A 12618-nucleotide genomic window follows, 5' to 3' on the forward strand; every position below is an offset into this window, starting at 1 on the left:
AGCTACGTTTAAAATAGCATTTTAGCGGATGTTTTGACAATATTAATTTGCATCTCTGCAAAAGTGAAGGATTCTAATTCCTAACTTATATTCCTCGTATTCCTGTTTCCGAAATACGGTCAATCGAACGCCGCCTTAGTTTCTCTCGTTTATCGCAGTGAATTGAAGCTGCGGCCGAATGAAATTGCTGGTTCGATTTAGGAATTGTTAAACTTTTCAAAAGGCCTCGGGAGCCAGGGTAATGTTTATTACAACTTAAACTAAGAGTAAAACCTGTAGTTATGGCAAGGTTTCATGAATGCGTGAATGGGATATTGCGCTGTTTCTCTTTATTGCAAAGTACACGATACAGAGCGATAAGAGTCCTTCCTAGAGGCCTTGGTAGCTTAGAATTTATTCAAAGCCAGTTGGTTCCCAAGGATGAAAGTTGAAGACCCATGCTCAATGTACATGGCTCACAACAAGGCACCTTGTAGTGAGAGAAATGCCTAGCCTTTACGATTAACCTTAGGCCAGGAGATTCACCCCACTACAAGCAGCCGAGCTTCATCATCTGTCTGTCTTCCAAACATTACCACACTGACCAGCAACACTAGGCCATTCAGCACTACTTGTCCACAATGATGCAGGCCTAGGTGGGGTCACTGTAGGCAAATGACCAGAGCCATAAAATAAAATAAAATAAAATAAAAATGCAAAAAATCATAAATAAATATAATAATATTGCGTGACACTGAAGGTTTTATAAATTGTGTGTGGATCCTGACATATTTCAGCTTTCCATTTTAAACAGAGCTGACATTAGAAATGAACCTTTTGATAACAGTAGTGGCAATTCAGGAAGGCTTCATAAAGACAGTTTGGACAAGTATGGTTATTTGGGTAGAGGTATTTCAAAGTGGTGCCATCTTGTGCTGTTTGTATTTTTTTTGAAACGTTCAGACACTAACTATCCCCTAAAGTTTGTTGGCTCTCTACTGATGTCAACGGCAAGCTATCGACTGCTCGCAATCTCAGGTGCGGCGTACCGCAGGACAGTAATAATGGGTCCTTCGCTATTTCTAATTTATATTAAGTGCCTATAAACCCGAAATTTTTTTTTTCGCTTCGAGAAATCTCTGTATCGCTCTGAGTAAAATGGCGCAAAAATTTTTGTTTTTGGTTAAAACCGGAATTTTTTACGAATTTTTAAAGTGCGGTTTTCTCTGCCCGCGACCGGGTAAAAGGGAGACTGGGCCTAGTGACGTAATTCCCGGACATTAGCATCAGGCAAATCAACAGAGGAGACGCGTAGTTTTGTAGTTTTCCCTGCGTGCCGGTGAAAACAATTTCTGTTCGGCTGACGTTTGTAACCAGCGTACGTGTTAATCAAGAAATGGCTTCGAACGACTCCATTCTGTCCTCCGTTTCTCGAAAGTCCCGAAACTTTTCGGTGCATTTTCGGGTGTCAAAATTCCTTTTGTATCTAAAGAACGCAAAGGATTTAAGTCGTCAAACTTCACAGACATGTTTCTTTTAGCTAGCTTAAAAACATCTTAAAAGATCGGCTTTCCAAAACAAGCGGTTGGCAGTTTCACAAATGGCTTTTCGGGTCCGGAACGTTTTCGGGACTTTCGAGAAACGGGCCCCAGATACGGAAGTTTCAGAAATGGAAGATTACGAGCTGGAAGTTGAAGGTTCGCCAAACTCGAGCTTTGCGGCCAGCGATGAGGAAGACACTCACGAGGCAAAATTATGCTGACGATCCCCTAGCACGTTTCGATTTAACAAAATCGATCCACTTCTTCCTTCGCTTTTGCTTTTCGCTTTCACTTTTACCGTAAAACGGTATGGGATGAAGCAGTATCCCTTTCTCTTTGCTTCGAACATTGCTACAACCGAAAACAACACATTTCTCAGGCATGGCTTCACCTCTGATGGAATTGTCACAACTTGCGACACTCACAGTCCGGGTTTTACGTCACGAATTACACTCGACCCATTCCCTTTCGGCAAGCTCACCAGCTCGGTAATGGGTTTTCGAATCTCGCTTTTCCGCCACTTTGAAAATTCGTAAAAAATTCCGGTTTTAACCAAAAACAAAAATTTTTGCGCTATTTTGCTCAGAGCGATACAAAGATTTCTTGAAGCAAAACAAAAAATTGGGGTTTATAGGCACTTTAATGATCTCCCCTACTGCCTGCGGGCCGCTGCGCCAATGATGTCTGCTGATGACACAAACATTACACTGTCGTCTAAAACGTTAACGGAATTCAAAAAAGCCTTGATCCCTGAACTAGGTAAACTGAGCTGCTGGCTGAAAGCCAACAAGATTAGTTTAAATATTTCCAAAACTGAACTTATGATTATTGGGTCAAGGCAGAGATTATCTGTCCAAAATGAAGACGTTGTAATACGAATTGACGATCAAATCATCAAGCAGATTGAACATACCAAATCCATAGATGCTCGACTTACTTGGTGCAAACACGTTGAAGAAATATGCAAGAAAGTATCCTCAGCTATAGGCGCCCTCAAACGTGTTCGACCCTTTATTCCAAAAGAAACTGCCATTCAAATTTATAACGCTCTGATTTTGCCATATTTCGATTATTGCAGCCCGGTTTGGGACTCTTTGAGTGGCTACCTGAGTGATAAGCTCCAAAAATTGCAGAATCGTGCACCTAGAGTAATTCCAAAATTGCCTTTGATACGAACTCGAACCACCCCTAACTGGGAGAGGCTATCATTTCGACGAAAGAAGCGGAAAGCCTTAAGACAATAAATGGACATGCGCCAGATTATCTTCAATGCCATTTCACTCAGTATGACTCTAATTAAAACCTGACAAACTCTGAGGGAAAGCTGGCTCTTCCAAAACCGAGAACTAATTATTTAAAGCGAAGCTTCCCCTATAGCGGGGCCACATTATGGAATAACTTGCCCTGTAGCTTAAAGAATGTTGGATCTGTTGCTCAATTTAAGCGAAACTTGAAGAAGGTATCCAACAACATATCGGATTCCCACACGGCAATCACAAAAAGTAGTTGTAAATAGTTTTAGTTTTTAACCTGTAAAGCTTAAACTGTTGTTTTTTCCGTGTTTAAACAAAGCCTTACTACTACTACTACTACTACTACTACTACTACTACTACTACTACTACTACTACTACTACTACTACTACTACTACTACTACTACTACTACTACAACGACGTACTACTATTACTACTACTACTACTACTACTACAACGACGACGACGACGACGACGACGACGACGACGACGACGACGACGACGACGACGACGACGACTACTACTACTACTACTACTGCTGTGCTCCGCTCACAGACATTTTCCCCGGCAGATACTCTGGTTTCTCCCCTTCCTCCCCGCTCCTCAAAAACCAAAATTTGATTTGATTTGTGTTATTATTATTTTTTATTTCAGTTTACAGTGACCCAATTTGTGCTCTAACGCTAAAAGACTAGCGTTAGAACTACATGTACAGACTGGCAACTTAAATTAAGTTCATTTCCTTTACTTTCCTTTACTTTCCTTTCCTTACCCTGCTGGTGTGGGCATAGGTTCTAGGGACAGTTAACAAATTTTATTTAGTTACTTCATATTTTCAAAGCAATTAGACCATTCTATTTGTGGAAATATTTAAAAGTGCTATCCTCTTTTTGAAAAAAAGACTTTTTATAGTCAAAGCATTGAATTCTGTGAAATGCATGGCATTTTATGAACAGCTAGGTAAATAAAGTTCACTCATTTACTATTTTCCGCGTTGTCCTGAGTGATTTGATTCGGTTTAAGAACGCTACGAGTTCCTTTTCCGATTCCACGGGTCGCCACAAACAATATAAATAGACAAGCTCTCGCATCCTTTTGGGTTGTCTGCCTGCGGTCGACTCGTCGCATTAATTCCAACTCCGCCCATGCGCTTAACCGTGAGACCCTCCCATTAAGCTCCTAATTTTGACGAGACGTCACGCCATCTTTCAAGTAGGTTTAAGGAACCTATGTTGATTCATGTTTAAAAACACCTCACAGTTTTTTCAGATGGCTGTAAACGAAAATGCACTCCTGGTTGTTTTATGATCATAAACTCAGCTAGAGACGCTCGTAGTCCTAAGTTTAAAGAAGCTACCTATATTTCACGTTTAAAGCCAAAGCTAAACGTGCAGTTACAGTATAGTAACACACACACACACATATATATATATAATAGGTGTTCACTATTGGCATAATGCTTCGCTCACGTACTGCTTGCAGTTTGAGCACTCTTGTGACTCCACAATGCAATCCAACAATGTGTAACCGTACATCCTGTGCCCAAGTTCAGGAGTTGCCATAAAGCCATTATGGTGACAACCGGGAGGGCACATTGTATACATATTGTGTATATATATATATATATATATATATATATATATATATATATATATATATATATATATATATATATATAACTGCATATATATATTGAGATTCCACAATGCAATCCAACAATGTGTGACCGTATATCCTGTGCAAATTTGAACATACAACACTTGTCTTGCGAGAACTACACTGGCTGCCGATTCCGTATCGGATTCAGTATTTTCAAGATATACTACTACTACTTTAAAATTTTAAGTCATTGAATAGGACAGCCCCTAATTATACTTGATGCAGAAGTGACAGTTTCGCCGCTTTTCTAGGTCATTGCGACCTGCTGCTGTTCAGGAACTCTTGAGCTTATACAAACAAACATTTCCGGTGATAAAAAGGAAAGGAAGGGAACTTTATTGAAGTGTCTAGTCGTTCTAGCGCTGAAGCACTAATTGGGGACACTTTAAAATTAAATTAACAATTCCAGACTCTGGAATGCATTACCGGTTTCAATAGGAAATTAAAATACTATAGACAGTTTTCTAAGATTTCTTAAGACATATATTTTCAATGAATCTTAAATAAAGGATCGCTGTTTTTATAAATGTACATAGTTTTAGATTGTAAGTGTGAAGTTTTTTTTTTTGTAAATCTGTCATTTTTGTAAATATCTTGATTTTTGTTATTTTTGTGAAGCGCCATGAGCGTAGGATGTGTGCGATATGTGGACTGACATGTGCGCTATACAAAGAAAGTTTCTTATCATCATCATCATTATTATTATTTATTACTATTATTATTATTATTATTATTATTATTATTATTACAATTTCTTTGATTGTCACTGGTTTAAAGAATTCCTATTTACCACTAATTTACTTGCCAAGCTGTTTTCGGACAGTTCAATAAGCCAATCACATTTAAAGTTGTAGTTTAAATCAACCAATCACAACCTTGGTTTCAATCACCGTAGAAACAGCGTACAGACTCCTAAATTAGGACTTTGTTTGTTTCTTTCTTTCTTTCTTTCGGAGCGTCATTAAACAATTTACGTCTTTTTTTATAACTTGGTTCTTCTTCTTTTCTTGGAAATTGTAATAATTATGGTCAATTGGTTAGAGGACTTCGTGTCGTCCAATTCGGTCTGTAATCATATTCGCAATAAACAAATCGGACTCCCGCTGCGCGGTCGTCCAATTTTGTCATCACTCGTATGATTACAGACCGAATTGGACGTCACGACGTCCTCTAACCAATTAACCATAATTATTAGAATTTCCAAGAAAAGAAGAAGAACCAAGTTATGAAAGAAGGCGTAAATTGTTTAATGACACTCTGAAAGATGCGCGGTCGTCCAATTTTGTTATCTCTCGTATGATTACACATCGAATTGGACTTCATTACCAGTCGTAACTATAACAAAATTATCGAATCGGATTGGTTATCGACATCCCTGTTTTCAGCATTATATTAATAGGACAGTTTGCAATTAGACAGTTGTACGCGTCATCAACAGTGCGCTGGTTGCATTTGAATCATTGGTCTTTTTTTCAGAGCTATTAAAATTAAAAGCAGCTTTTAAAGAAAAGTTGAGCAGATAAAGCTTTATGTTATCACCGTTATCTTCTCGTATTTTGTAATTCCCTCTGTCCTATTATCATTATAAATTGCTGCTTTATGTTCCGCCCTGAAATTTAGTAAAAACAGCACTGTTTTAATTTTATCCAGGATGGTGAAGAGACTTTGCTTTCAGTACCGGCCGGAGTGACATCAGAAACTACCGCATTGGTAAATTTCTTTAAACGGCTTTGCAAAGCATTTGCGGCGTCCACAAATGGACGCTCTCCTTCCCACTTCGGTTGTGGACCAAATTATGGCCAGTTTCCCTTCTTTTAAGACCAATGAACAATAAAGCGAGTTTCCAGAAAAAGAGGATTATAATGCAACAAAGTTTGTTGAGACAAGTAAAAAGAATTACCGCAGCGGAAGTATTTTGTTGTTAGCCACTTTGCATAACTGTCGACACTTCAAGTGAAAATGGCAAATTTAGTAAACTCACAAGAGCCTCAGCCAACTACGTGCATGAGCAAAATATGGTGAGATACATTGAATTGAGTCAGAATTTCTCACTTTTCTGACAGTTGCCACAGTTTTTACACCGATTCAATCTAAACTGATCTGATATAAATTTAAAGCAACATTTGAACTAACACGAGTCAAAGGATGAAGTCATATGAAAAGTGCAAGTTGTAAACCATTGGTATCTAGCCAATGGCATAAAAGTAAAGGAGACCGCAAAGTATCTAGCCTTTGTCCTGATCATGTCTTTTCGTTTCCTGTGAAAGATAGCATTCAAATATTTATACTGTACAGACAACGGGCTTAATTTTCATAATCACGTATCTGCTACATATCACTAAGAAAATAAATTAGTAATTTAAAGTGATGTTAAGATTTCTCAAATTAATCAAAAGAGACACTAGTTAAACTATACAAAGCATTCATACTGCATCACTTGTCAGTCTTACTTCTTCGCTACATGGCACTTTCGCGGTGCTCGTGACACCGATAAGCTAGACACACTGAACAGCGCATACTGTAGTAAAAGCAAGGCCGAACGCACGCAACATTCTCAACACTTTCAAAGCAACATGTCGATGTTTATGTGCCCAGGCCCCTGGCGCGCAATAAGGGGACCTTCAACAAGTTGCAAAATTAGTGGAGACATTTCAGCTTCTTGGGACGTTACTAATTTACCTATTATCTTCCCATCTTCCCCCCTCCCCCGCACCCCTTATCTTAAAACTTAAAGAGTCAACATTGCAAGGGGGAGAAGGATGAATGAAGTGGAAAAGGTTGGAATTTTAGAGATAAGGTGGGTATTGGAAGCTAGAAAAGGTGCTTCTTTTAAGATTCATTTTTCAACATTACAATTCATCTTACAGTTAACTTGACAGGCTAAATTAGTATACTTGGATATTAGACCCCTTCAAAATTTCTTAATAGTATTTATAGAAGAATAGTTAACTATCCGAGCTACATAAGAAAAATGTTTATAATGCGCTCTACCCTTCACAGCCTAAGAGGCAGTCTTACGCTGTCTATTCCGAAACTGAGAACTAAAACTAATGACCTTAATTAACTCCTTTTCATATCTAGCAGCTAAAATGTGGAACACTCTACCTGATTCCTTACGAATTATTGATAAAATCCCTGAAATTGGCCGTAAAATTCTCACATATCGATCCCTCTAATTCACTAGCATATGATGCATAAAAAAAAATATTGATTTTTGTTTTTATATCAATGTATATTTCTCCCGAAGAAATTAGCTGTATAACTACTCTTAAATTCGAGGTGAAATAAAGTTTCTGTTTGTATGTAAGTGTGTGGAGAGAATGTTGGGACTTGCCAAAATGAGGGCCGGGGGAGGCCGCGACTTCAAACTGTGGGAATCTACCTCTCATTTTTAAAGAGTGACGAGCCAGTCTTGTCAGTAGTCCCGAGAATGCAACTTGTAATTTTGCAAACAAGTCGATTCAAACTCTCTGCAAAGATTTGAAATACGTAAAACTTACCCAAACAAGGAAGTAAAGCAAACAAGAGTTAGCTATCGCCAACGCACTTAAAATATGCAAGGCTTGTTGTGACCTTCTGACACGATTAATCAAATTAAAATTACTATTAAAACGAAGGTCTATTTATACAATTAATTCACTGACAACGACGTGACGGCAGCTTGCGAACGCGGAGAAAAGAGGGGGCCGGAAATACGTCTACGTTCCCAGAAGAGACAATTATCTCTCCTTTGTGGCCTTGGCCCATCAGTTTGCGGTGTTATCTAAATTAGAACACAGGTCCCGCCAAATAATGGCCAATCAGACTGGGCTTAATATCGTTGGTACTATCAAGCATTAATTTTAATTTAAAAATGTCTTAATGGGATAGGTCCTGAGGTAATTGCCGATTTGTCATTCGCCTAGTATATTTAAAGAAAGAGATTTATTTAATACCACCCTCGACAGTCCTATTAAAGAAAATAAATTTTTGGATGTATTAGGAAATTTAAATATTGAATGAAAATATCACACAGTTAAGCAATTAGGCACGTACTTTCAACAATTCAACATAAAAAGTTTTTCAATATTCAATTGTAATATTCGGAGCTTAGGCAAGAATTTAAGTCTGCTTAATGTTATCTTGGTAGTTGAGAAGGAAATGCCTAGCGTTATGACTGTTACTGAAACCAAGATAAATGAAAATAACCAACGCGTGCATGACATCAATATATGTGTTGACCAAGCTTGTTTGGTCAAGATGGCTGGATGTTGGCCAAGTTATTTTTTTGAGTGTTTATGGACCGAGGCGAAGTCGAGATCCATAAACACGCACAAAAAGAACGAGGCCAATATCCAGCCATCTTGACGGAACAAGCGTGTCTAATAATTGATTTATTATATGGGATAAAACTTTGATCTTGCGGGACCAAGCGAGAAATACCGAGTGGGCAAGATAGCTTCATCTTGCTCGCTCGGATAGTCAATCACAGCGCGGGATTTGGTTCATCTTGCCAAGTCATAGAGCTAGTCATGTAATAAAACTAGTTATAATTTTGTTAGTGTGAACTCTAAAACGAATGACGCAGAAGTTGGTATCTGTATAAAAGTTAGCCTAGTAGAATATACTCGGAGACAGGATTTAGAGTTACGACTAATGGCCTTGAAACGTGCTTTGTCGACCTTCCCAGAGAAGGCAAAAGAGCCTTATTGTTAGTTCCATATATAGGCATCCCAAAGGCAATCTTGAAAAAATTTCGAGAACTTCTTAATCCGAAGTTACATCATATAAACAGTTGTGGTTATGAGGTGTACATAACTGGTGATATTAACATTGACTTTTACAAATATTACAGTGATAAGTTTACTTCTGAATATTTAGACATGCTATTTGACTTGGCGGGCAATATGCCACTTATCGTTAAGGTGACGAGTGAATCGTATAACTGATCATAGAGCTACCCTCATAGACATATTCTCCCATATGAAGTGCGTGATTTAATCATAAACCTAAGAACAGACAAATAGTGTATAGGAGCTACCCCTAAGTGTATTTAGTTAGCTTTCGATTACATTAATGAGGCAATGGCCGCAGTTTATAACCTGTCAATAGAGCAAGGTATTATCCAGCATTTGACTATAAAAAATTGCGATAAAACATTTCTTAAAATCAATTTAAGATTAAAAAATTGCTAAAAGATTTGCTAAAAAGCGACGACGTTTCGACGTTAGCTAAACGTCATTATCAAGTCAAAATATTTGGGTGAGTTTAGGTCTATAAATACTAAAAAAAAAACAATAGCTGATTAAAAGCTGTAACATGAGTAAATAATAAAAATTAAAGAAAATGTTAAACAAAGAGTTTCGCACGTATGGAGTCCGTCTGGGTATTTAAATTAGGCTTTAGATTCTTGATGATGCTCTGGCACTTTCTTAAAACTGTGAATTGGTCTTCTTTCAAAAGGTTGTTGTTACCGTGAGCTTCTAAGAAATGTCTACCGATTGCCGAATATTTGTGGTCAGGAATGCGTTGATGAAGGTGTCGGGCTGTGTACCCGACATAATCTGCGTCGCACAGATCACATGAAAAATGATAAACAACACACTGCTTATTCACAATTGACGGCTTCGTTTCTTTGGCTTTGAGATCTTGCCCAATTTCTTACTCACGAAAACTGGCTGCAAAGTAGGGCCAATCTTATGGCTAAGATCGCGTAACTGCTTACGAACCGCATTAGCGGCCACTTGATCTTTAAATGGAAGACTAATTCTTACTATTCTACTATCGTCATTGTTACTTTCTGCTGTGTTCACTGAAGCATTTCGAAAAAGAAAATTGTTAATGGCAGAATCAATAAGACTTATTGGATAGTCAAGGCGACTAAATATAGAGCGCAACTTGGCACATTCTGCATTGAAAGCCTCTGTTGTAGACGACAAGGCATAGGCACGATGTATCATTGTTTTTAATAAATTGTCTTTATAGCGTTTATCCGTGTGACTTTGGAAGTGTAGGAGTAATCCAGTGTTTGTTGGTTTTCTGTAAACTTGAGTTTCAAGTTTAGTTCCGTTCTTGACGATTTCAATGCCGATAAAAGGGATCTTGTTATCCACAGGAAGCTCCATCGTAAATGTTAGACTGGGGTGTAGGCCATTCAGGGTACTAAGAAACTCAGCAGCAGCAACAGCACTAGGCATTCTAGCCAGGGTATCATCTACGTACCTCTTGTACAATTGGGGCATCAAGCCATCGCGTGTAAGCTTTTCTTCAAGATGACACATGAAGACATTGGCCATTAGAGGACCAAGGGGCGAGCCCATAGCCACACCATCTGTCTGTTGGTAAAGTTAACCATTAAACTGGAAAAGCTGATTGGTTTTGGCAATTTCTAGTAGTCTAGCAAGCTGATCCTGTTGCAGATTAAGGCCATAGGTTTTGTTGAACCAATCATCAGTAAAGGCTTTATTGACCAAGATTGTGATGGTCTCATCCAAAGGTACATTTGTAAAAAGAGCTGCGACGTCGTAAGAGACCAATATGTCAGTTTCACTCATAGTGTGGGTACGGATCTCATCAGCGAAGGCAAAGGCATCAGTGATTGTATAATCATTTAGAGAAAGCGGCTTCAGCTTTTGTTCCAGCCATTTAGCAAGATTGTAATTGTAAGTTCCGGTTGCTGATAAAATAGGCCTCATACTTAGTGTGGTTTTGTGAGTCTTGGGTAAGCCATAAAGATGAGCGAGCCTGGAACTCTTAGGCGAAAGTGAATTGACAATTTCTTCAGGCAGAATTTGATTTAAAGTTTCGTGCAACTCTTTCTCTTTCTGAAGGAGCGGGTGGAAATGTTTAGGTGGTCGTCCACGCATTTTAGGTCGTTTGTCATCGACATGAGTAAATTTAGAGGTGTTGTCAACTGAAGCAGCGCTTAGTAGGCGGATGTATTCGGGTTTGTCCATCACTACAACCCCAGAACCTTTATCGGGCTTAGTGATAACGATGTCGTCACGTTTCTTTAAGCGATTGAGAGCTTTGACAAGAGCCTTAGGTGGATTAGGGCTTGTACGCTGAATGTAGTTCAAAGCGATTGAACGTAACGTTGAGCTAGCCAGTTCCTTTTCATCTGCATCTTTCAATAAGAAATGTTTTATCGCGATTTTTTATAGTCAAATGTTTTTCGAAATAACTTCTTGTTCGTATTATCCAGTAGCATCCTAAAAACGTCCGAAGTGCTCCCAATGGATAAAAGTGGTGATATTACTGACCCATCTAACTTTCGTCCTATTTCAGTTCTTTCCATATTTGCCCAGATCTTTGAAAAGCTGGTTTTCAAACAGCTAACAAGCTATAATGAATATATTACATCCCCCAGTTATATCAATACCAGTTTGGTTTTAGAAAGGGTTTGATCAACTGAGCAAGCTACTGCAGAAATGAATGAGTTGCCGGTCCCAAGACCCGTTTGTCTTACCCTACATTTGCAAAGACTTCTGGGATCGCCAGGGGGCAAACAAACCAGTTGACTCTGCTATAAATATAAATTCTTCAAGTTTAAGAAGTAGAAATGGGTCTGCAGTGTATGGATGCGACAGTGACCGTCGATATTCAGAGCGAGTGATCAAACTAGTACTGTCTTTAGAGGTTTTACTCTCCTCGATCCAACAAAGCTCAAGACTTGAAGTGGCAGCTTGAGAGAAACAGCTTCAAAGAACAAACTCCAAGGTCACCAAGAGAACTGTACTAAAGCTTGCCCTAATCATTTCGTCTTTGGATACCGTTGTGATACTTGCGAAAAGCCTACTTTGTATGTGAAAGGTTAAGTTATCCAGACGAGGGTAATAATTTGAAATCTCATGCTTCGGTGCCGGTTAAAGCAAAGATCGGAAAGAGAGTCAACACTGAATATGTTCAATGTATACAGAAAACCGATTCAAACCAACCCGCTGCTGCTTCCAGTGATACAGCAAACTTTTCCTGAAAACACAAAAGCCAGCTTTTCCAAGGATCAATAGGGTCGATTCACTAAATTCTTCTGGAATTCAACCTGCGGTTATATCTGACCTCAAAGCATCAGCTACTTGTGATCAAGAACATGCCTGTAAACTTAAGGCTTATTCTGAAAATGTGACAACCCATGAAAACGGAAATGAAACCGTCTTCAACCGAAACTATCAAAAAGCGAATGTCGTCACGTACAATTTTTGAAACGA

General features: G+C 38.6%; 1 pseudogene; it reads right to left on the reverse strand.

The window, feature by feature from the left end:
• Positions 1 to 9760: 9760 nt before the first annotated feature.
• LOC137978449 (uncharacterized) lies at positions 9761 to 11561 on the reverse strand (annotated as a pseudogene).
• Positions 11562 to 12618: the final 1057 nt, after the last annotated feature.

Source organism: Montipora foliosa, chromosome 12 (assembly GCF_036669935.1).
Source record: "Montipora foliosa isolate CH-2021 chromosome 12, ASM3666993v2, whole genome shotgun sequence".
Classification (NCBI taxonomy): domain Eukaryota; kingdom Metazoa; phylum Cnidaria; class Anthozoa; order Scleractinia; family Acroporidae; genus Montipora; species Montipora foliosa.